The sequence below is a fragment of the Macrobrachium rosenbergii genome, chromosome 49 (genome assembly GCF_040412425.1).
Source record: "Macrobrachium rosenbergii isolate ZJJX-2024 chromosome 49, ASM4041242v1, whole genome shotgun sequence".
Lineage (NCBI taxonomy): Eukaryota > Metazoa > Arthropoda > Malacostraca > Decapoda > Palaemonidae > Macrobrachium > Macrobrachium rosenbergii.
Genome location: NC_089789.1, coordinates 19,410,406 through 19,419,863, shown reverse-complemented (window position 1 = coordinate 19,419,863; position 9,458 = coordinate 19,410,406). Strand labels below are relative to the sequence as shown.

General features: G+C 34.2%; 1 long non-coding RNA gene across 1 annotated transcript; it reads right to left on the bottom strand.

Annotated features, from left to right (window-relative positions):
* Positions 1 to 2,044: 2,044 nt before the first annotated feature.
* On the bottom strand, positions 2,045 to 6,200 carry LOC136832143 (uncharacterized). The gene is made up of 2 exons (XR_010851090.1): positions 5,985 to 6,200; positions 2,045 to 3,620 (listed from the first exon to the last, which is right to left on the bottom strand). It is a non-coding gene; the product is annotated as an uncharacterized lncRNA (long non-coding RNA).
* Between the last annotated feature and the right edge of the window lie 3,258 nt (positions 6,201 to 9,458).

The window sequence follows — 9,458 nt, the reverse complement described above, 5'->3', positions numbered from 1 at the left end:
CGGTTGCCGCACACGATTTTAGAATGTAGTAAACATTTAGTTATCTTTGTTCTCCATTTTCATTACGGTACAAGGCTTGTAACTCAATAAAGGTCATGTAACGTTCATTCGTGATTATCATTGTAAAAGACTAAATCAATTGTATTAAGGTGAAGTAATTTTCATTGTTAGGCTACTGACCATATTCTGAACATACCTCAGAACTCTCCTTGTACTGAAGTGTCATCATCACAAATGAAAGTCAGCGATCTTGGAATAAAATTATCTTTTTTTTTTTTTTTGGACGGAAGAACCAGTTAACAAAAACTGTTCATTGTTTTCATAGTTTTACCCCTCGCTTGTGTAAGAACTCATGGTCTGAGCTCTGTACCCTATTGTACCCTGGCCCAGATCAACTCATGGTCTGAGCTCTGTACCCTATTGTACCCTGGCCCAGATCAATTTTTTCTTCCAAAGGAAGAGTTCGGCTTAGATCTTATATTTCGACAAAGTGCTTTTTCTTCATGCCAATGGCATTTCGATGTAGGTGCAATTATACTTCGACCGAGAAAGTTTCATGCTCTTCAGTAAGGCTTTTAAACATTCTCGCGTGAGGAAAAAATATCGTTCTTTCGATAAGGGACTTCGAAGAACACGCGACTGTATTCCTCCAGAATAAGCCTGGTTCTCTCAAATGTTGTCTCTTCACGAATTGCTGACCTAAGCGCATTTTTTTTTTTTATTGCTAAAACGAACTCACTTGTAGTTGGATCAATATTTCGGATGAGGAAGTTCGTTCCTCTTTCTAAAACACTGTTAACCTTTCTCAACCAAGGCTGAACATTTTATCCCAAAGGCAACTTCGAGGAAACTGAATCTATATTTTGGCGAGCGTTTGCTCCTCTCCAGTAAGGCTTTATAGAAACCTTATCAGTTAATAGTCAAATATTTAAGTACAATTATACTTCGACGAGGATTAGTCCTGTTCAATAAGTCTTTTCAAATTACATTTTGGTGGATAAAACCTGTCCTCTTTTATGTAGACATCCCGAGTCTTTGGCAACAAAGGGTAATTATTTTTCGGGGAAAGGGGTTATGGTACCTCTGCTGCAAGTGAGATTATATTTTGATTGACACGTATTCGTTCAGATGAAAACTATCATATTTCTAAGTTACGTCTTAATGGAAACCCGTAAAAATACGATCATTTGTCTGCTAATGAGGAAAGAAAATTTTAAAAATCAGGATATAAAAGGTAAAGTAATGCAAAAGCAACGATGAAAAATAAAGGTAAGTACCTAAAAGGAAGGTGAAACAAGCTAAAAGAAAATAAAAAGGAAATTAGACAGAAATGGTAACGTGCGAGTCACGTGATAGACGTTTTATAAGACTTTAATTTCCTTACTTCCATTGGAGAACCTTGCTTTGACCATTACTCGCCTCTGTAAGCGTTTGTGGATTGACGGTTTTCTGTTGTAGAAATAATCAGATAAAAAAAGAAATAATCAGATAAAAAAGAAAAGCGAAGGTTCCTCATCAACTTACACTATCGACTGAACGACGAACAGAGCCAGTTACCTAAATGAGGGAGTTAATTGGTTAATTTTCTCGCTGAATAATTTTCTTAGCATTGCTGGAACATCATATGTGACGTCACATATGTCTCGCGATCTCGACCTGTTGTATTTATTCCTTTGACATTTTCTGTGAATTTTGTAAAATGATTCGGTAAATGACTAATTCTATACTTTATTTGCTTTTATATAGTCTTTGTTATTTTTTTATGAATCCACGTAGCCAAAATTATACATTGTAAAATATTTTTTACAACATCCATTCAAAGAAAATTTTGTAAGTTGCCATTAAAGTTTCTCTTTTTTCATTGCACTCAAAACATAATAGCATCTTTGTCGGTGTATCTAACATTCAACGTTAAATAATGGGATTAACAGTGACACAAAAGTCAATAGCAGCTATTAAGAATTCTTTACAACATATCTTGCACTTCAAAAGTACACTAAGCATGATTTTTTTGCGAGACGTCCAGGGAAAATAATAGCATATATTCGTATAAAATATTTTTATTCTTAACTTTATATTTTTGAGATCAATAACACCTGGGAATTTATGGAACGCTTTTGCTTTTTTCCATAAACTGTATTTGAATAGAGTAATCTGAAAAGAGACAATTCCCAATTTTTTCAATATGAAAGTCACATAACAAAAACAATAAGGCATGATCTATATTTTCAATCTCCGTGAATCATGTTGGACGAAGATTACGTATGTATCCAGAGGAGTCATTTGTCTGTGTGTCTAAAGGATATCTCCAAAGCCGGATTTCGATGAAATGTCGAGGAAGGATGGTCTCTGGTCTTAAGTAGATTCGACCAGATAGAGTCTAAGATGAATCTGAAACTTAATTGAGACCCAGTCGTTTTTACATTCTGGTTTTCAACAGTCCTCTGAATAGCGTTGTCAGCTTACAGTCTCGTTACTTCCATTAACTCATTATTTACATCATTCAACAAAATCAATGATCAATCATTGAGATCTGAATTCCTTCTTACTTCCGTCTATGGCCAAAGGAGCAGTGACATCAGATGACACAATAATATTAAATCCTTCTACCGTTTGATATATTATCCTCAGTTCGGATGGACTCTTCCATTATGTCCTCTTTGTGTGAATTTCAAAAGCATTATTTCGCGTATCTTCAGTTTCCCTTTGTGAAGTAGTTCTCATCGGGAAACCATGAATATTCTCTTACAAAACTATCCAAGATATTTCTCTGACGATTTGTAATTTGTAGAACTACCGTAGTCCCATTTTCATATATCTCACTATCTCGACCAATTGTATTTGTTCCTTTGACATTCTTTCTGTAAATGACCAATTCTATACTTTATTTGCTTTTCTATAATCTATGTTGTTTTTTTATGAATCCACATAGCCAAAATTATACTTTGTAAAAATATTTTTACAACATTCATTCAAAGTAAATTTTGTAAGTCGCCATCAGAATTTCTCTTATCTAATTGCACTCAGAATGCATCATTGTTGGTGTCTAACATTTAAATGAATCAGTCTAGGATACAGAACTTTGGCACAAATACCAAAGCAAAGGGATTTAATCAGCTTTGGAAGAGCCATTTCTTTTATAATAACAATGCCAAAGGGACTGACAGCTTAATATTTTCTAGCCCGGTCCCGAGGCATAGGAAAAGGTAACCTGACGGGTGTCATTCGGGCATTTCAAGCTACCAATCCTCTAAAGACCTAAGACCTCGTCTGCGCTGCAGATCAGAAGGCTCACAGTTGCGTCTTCCATATTTCTTTCCTCCCACAAAACATTCATCTTTTCGTATCGTACATCATTTATCTAGAGGGTATTCATCCTATTCCCTTCGTTTTGCTTTGCTCGTTCATCATGATCCGTTTTGATTGAAACAAAGGAAAAGGACTTTTCAAGTCATTTTTCGAGTTTGGTGGAGAAAGATTAAATCAGAATGGTGCGCAGCAGCAATGCCGTGACGTCATGAATTGTGAGAATGATGTCATGACTAGTGGCAATGACGTCACGAGCGGTTGGGGTCTCGTCGTTGATTAACGCTGTCAGGCATCGCAGCTTTTATTTTTACCTAGAAAATACAGAAAAAATAAAAATAGAATGCATATTTATTTGAACTGAAAGAGAAGAAATAAAAGTAGAATAGAAAGATTTAGTATGCAATTTACAGAGAAGAAAACATCTCTTATCCTTCGTGAGCAGTTATTAAACCAAGTTATTTTCCATAAAACAAAAGATGTGCATTTTCAAAAAGATTTTATTCAAGAACCTATTGATGTCATTCAGAGGATATAGTTTCTTACAGTACAATAAATTTATGAATTTTAATGAATAAGATAAATGATAAATGTATATATAGGTTCAAATATCTAGCTCTCTGTTATGATAGTAATACCAGGTGAAGTTTACATCTCATTGTGACATTTTCATCAGCGATCAAATAAAATCTTTACCCAAAGCGAAAACGTAAATTCACTGTCTAATTCTCCAAGTTAATTGTTAATTTACCTTTATCTATCCTTCTTTTCATAATGATAATTATTCGATCATTTTCTTTTTATTCCAACTGTCCTTTAACTCTACAGACCAGCCTGCTGACCTGAAAGGTTTCGGTTACTGCGAATGAGCATATATAGGTTAATTAAGTTGTTAATTAGTGTGGGAAATTAGGTTTGAATTAGATACGAGCGTTTCCTGTTTCCTTGTTCCATCTGGACTGGGCTGGATACGGACACCAGGTTTGTCTTTCCCATCATCCTCGGCACGTAAAATAAACCTAATCCTTCGGGCCAGCCCTAGGAGAGCTGTTAATCAGCTCAGTGGTCTGGTAAAACCAAGGTATACTTTTTTTTTCGGCATTTACTGGAAGTTTCACGTCTGGTGACCCGACCTGCATTCTTAATCGTCTTAGGTCTGTCCCTTTTATTTACATTTCCTGTTTCTAAACTTTACATTAGGTTTGGTACATTAAAGAGTGCTACGTTCACTTTTACCACCGTCTTGCATTAAAAAGATCTTTCATTTGTCTTCGTTTTCATGTAAATTATGCGAAGTTTTGGGGAGGATACTAGAAGGCAATTGTACCCATGGGAGTATTTTAATGCATTTTAAAAATAATCTGTAACAAGCTCCATAATGCGTCCGATATTTGCAAATGTAAGGTACTGTTAACATCTCAACAATCAAATATTCAACGGACATTGCAACGTCAAAACATAAGATATGTCTTTGCTTTAAAAAATATTATAAAAATATTTATGTGTATGTTAGGTGTGCTTATATAAATATATTATTTTTTATATACTTCAAATGAGTTTTTTATTACAGCGGTGACCGTCTGATACAGGCTTGTATTCATGGCCTTAGAGTATCTATTTCTGCAACTGACAGAAAATTTGTATTCTTCTCTAGAATACTGCAAGAAAAAATCCGAACGTTATCTCAGCAAACACTTTTTTTATATTATTTTATTTTATTTTATTTTTATTTTGTTTTATTTATTTATTTTTTTTTTAGTACGTGAAATCGTGTTTTCGAATTTTTAAACTGACGACAGCTGCTGGACGGTCTTCGTGAGTGAAATACAATGCAAAGATACATAAAAAATGAAAGATAAATTTGCATAGGAAAGTGTATGCAAGCATATGCTCCCATAGTAAGAACAAAATGTTTCAAAGACCTTGAATATTCGTATTCCAGAATACTTCTTTCTCGTGAATATCCAAAAGTTCATCGACTCGCAAGCATCGGGAGCGAATGTAAAAAATAAAAATCCCCAGAGAGCAAAAAATAAGTCAGAAAAAGCAAGTAAGGTTATTTATCATTCATCCATCTCAGCGGCATTGCAGAAGACAAAATGCATCATGTAGGGAACGAATTGTCCAGCATTGATCTTCTCGGGTCGATATGACCCGATGTGACCAAGGGACAAGAAAACCCCTGGATGAAAAATGCATTAACCCTTCGTATTGGCAAACCATTCCCTCACATATGTATGAGTTAGACAAAGAATGTGAAGAGGTGAATTATGCAGCGACTGTAAACAAGAGCCGTCCGCTTCTGGGAAGCAAGAAATGCGCGAAGGGCTGAAATATTCAAGTGTGAATTTAACTGAAAAAAGGGTGAAATTTATTTAAATCTTTCTCAGTGACTCACGCTGAGGTCGATATGACGCCTTATTTTTCACCGATATTTTATAGGCATGGATTTTTTTTTTCATTAATGTGCATTAAAATAAAAAAATTTCACACCTAGTAATTTTTTCCTAGTTCTGTTTTACTTTGATGATGTACCAGTTGAATTGAAATTTTTCTTTTTTTTCATTAAGGTAAAACGATTCCCCCCCGCCACTTTTCAATTTTTCATACTAATTTACTCTTTTCATCAGTGCATTTATTGAATTCTATTTTTCCCCCGATTTTTTCCGTCTACGTACCTCTGAGATTTCTTTCATTCTTCGTCGCTCATCTCCCTCTTCTCGCCTTCATTCTCCCTCGTCTTCATCTCCCGTCTCTCCCACGACAACAGAAATCGAAATGACGACCCAGGGCCAGGGAGCAGAGGGATCCATTCTTGACGGGGTCTGAATTTCGGCAGCAGCTACACAACTGACAACTAACTGTCCTCCTTCTACGGAACACCAACAGCCACTGAGACTTTATATACAAAAGACGAAGATGCCTGTATCAGTGTCCTTCGTAATCTTATCCAATGATAGGCTTTGCTCTAATATTTTTTTTTTTATATCTTTCACCCGTGAGGACACTGGTTATCATCGGGGTTTTGGAGGGGGGAAGTTTCCGGGGTCTGTGGAGGGATGGCTTTGGCGGGGGTTGGGGAGGATGGCCAGCACGAGTTTTATTTCTATTTCGATCTGTATATAATGTTATCTCTCAAGTGATTAAGATGATGAGTGTGGCCTTGATGCAAACGTTCAAACAGACAGATATACTCCGATATATACATACATACATACATATATATATATATATATATATATATATATATATATACATATATATATATATATATATATATATATATATGTGTGTGTGTGTGTGTGTGTGTGTGTGTGTGTACATATATATACTGTATATACAGTATGTATGTATATTGTAGAACAAGGATTACTTTTGAGAGCCTGGCACTCATTGGTATCTACACCAATATACTCGTATATACACATACATATAAATATGTGTGAATATCTATCTATCTGTCTATCCATATATATACTGTATATATACATACATACATATATATGTATATATATATATACATATATATATATAGATATATATATATATATATATATATATATATATATATATATATTATATATATATATATTTTATATATATATATATATATATATACACACACACACATATATATATATATATATATATCATATATATATATATATATATATATATATATATATATATGTGTGTGTGTGTGTGTGTGTGTGTACAAAGTCTCCTTTTTCTTTTCCTTTTTGAAAAATAGTATATGATTTCCAAAATTCTTCCTTCAAAATAAAAGAAACTCGCAAATACTCATTACTTGGGCTGGAGCATCCCAAAGCCAGCTCTGGCAATAAGTTTAAGCCTAGCACCCCTTCAGCTTAAGCAACATGCCTATGGAGTCTGCTATTAGCAGCAATACGTCTCAATGAGGGTAGAGAAGCCATTATATTAGGGAGGTTAATTCAAACTTAAAAAAGGACGGTAAAAATCGCAGCTAGGATGAGTTTCCAGGGTCTGTGTGCGTATGCGTATGCGTGTGGCACCCCCCCCCCCCCTTAAATTTTAACAAGGAGAAACATTGAAAATGAAAATCTCAAGTCACATAAAGTAATCCCCACATTGCAATCTGCAATACCCCAAAACAATCAACGGTAAGTTTCCTGTAACTTTAAATCCTCATCAGGAGTTGCATAAACACCATCATATTTACTAGCTCCTTTATAGACCAAAAGTCCGTGCTGGCATAAGGCCAGTTTAATCAAATAACACCAACGAGAAGATCCAAAAAAACGAATTTTAAACTAATAAAATCTGTCACCAAGTTGATCAAGTTGCAACGTTGATTAAGAACCTGTCAGATTGCTCACATTAACAACAGCCTGTGTATCGTCTCTTCATGGTCTGTCAATACTCCCTATCGCTTTTTATCTCTAAGTTTAATTCTGGGAATTAATAACTTATTCCCTGTCGGTTTTTTTGTGTTTTTTTCAATTAAGGAATACCAATATTGTATCTTAACCATTGCTATATTTTTCAAGCCTCCTTATCCCTTTTTACTTCAGACGTGATCACCAAGTTCTAATAGAAGTAATTTGACCTTTTTTATTTCATATGTTATTTATCCGTTTTTTATGCAACGTCCATCATTCCCTTTCGAAACAAAGTCAAACCACTCAGAGTAGCGGGACACAGACTAAAAAAAAACTTGTAGGTTTCCTAAATCATGAATTCCAAAATATTTCATTTTTGTGTTATAAGAATCTTACATCTTGCACAATATTATCAGTTGTTAGACTCTGTATTTGCTTTTATTTTTACCTTATTTTGTTCCTTGGCACTATAATGAATACAGTGAATGTGTTTAGAAGATTTAGGGAGAGACCAGAGATAACGTATTTTTTAAGGGCTTTTTTCTATAATTGAATTTTACTTTTCAGTTTTATGCGGAGGTGAATTAAGAGCTCATAGATATTCTTGGTTTTTTTTAGCGTTTATTTTTTTTTTATTACTGATTATCATGTATAAATTTATCAAGAGATAAAATATACTTGTGTTGTTAATGCTTGGATTCAACAACTGAATTATGCCCTTTATTTTTTTACTCATTATCACTCACATGAGACTCCCACGCACTGTTGCAAGTCTATATGCATAGATTTTTGGGATGAAGTTGCTAGTCCGTCGCAATTAACTTCACTGAAGTTTCTGTACCGATGGAATCTATTATATACTCGTGGCCACTCATCCAACTGCCGATTAAACCTAACTCATTCCGATTCTCCTATACAAAGTAGTAAGTGCCATTTTTTAACATTTTTCTTCCATAAAATTCTGTTGAACAACATTGCTTCAAAACTGCAAAAAAAAAAAAAAATCCATAAAATTTCGCTGAATATTTTTCTTAGTTGCAAAATATTTTCCTTTTTCAATCATGTTGAAACTTTCATTTTCTTTTCTGAAATTATTAAAATATACCTTTCGGAGCTTCAAATATTTTCTTTTTCTAAAACAAATTATTTTTCTTTTCTAGAATTTTACTGTATATCATTTCTTCGAACCCAGTACCCAATGGCGGATTGCATATTCATGCGCTGTTTCTTTATGCATGACGAGAATCGAGTTGACTCTTTCGTGGCGGTGTTAATGGAATAATAAAGTATAATAATAGACTGCAAAGTTACGGCCTGTTGATTGCGATTACATATACCTCATGCGTTCAGGTATTTTTTTTTATGCAAGGGAATGTGTAATGTGCAAGTTCTTATTTACCTAGCCACATTACTACAAGCAATACAATATTTAGTAAGAAATGTTTCGCCTTATCGATGAGAATGATGTCAGATGCCTCTGCACCTAATGGATAATAATAAGTACCTTTACTTATGAGTGACTTTTTCATGATATGAGAGCAAATATTCAACTCGGTAATGTATAAAGATTTTGATATTAAAGGTAAATAATGATCTTGTCATATTGACGCTATTCAAAATAGCTTTTCTCGCAAAGAAAAACACTGCTGATGCACTGATTAATATTTCCAGGGGAAAAATCATGAAGTCTAATCGGCATGCATTTCCGGATAATTGAAAATGTTATTGTTAAGGTGAAGTGGCTCTGATGTATCTGATGATAACTAGAGTTAATGTCATTTTAGATTCGCC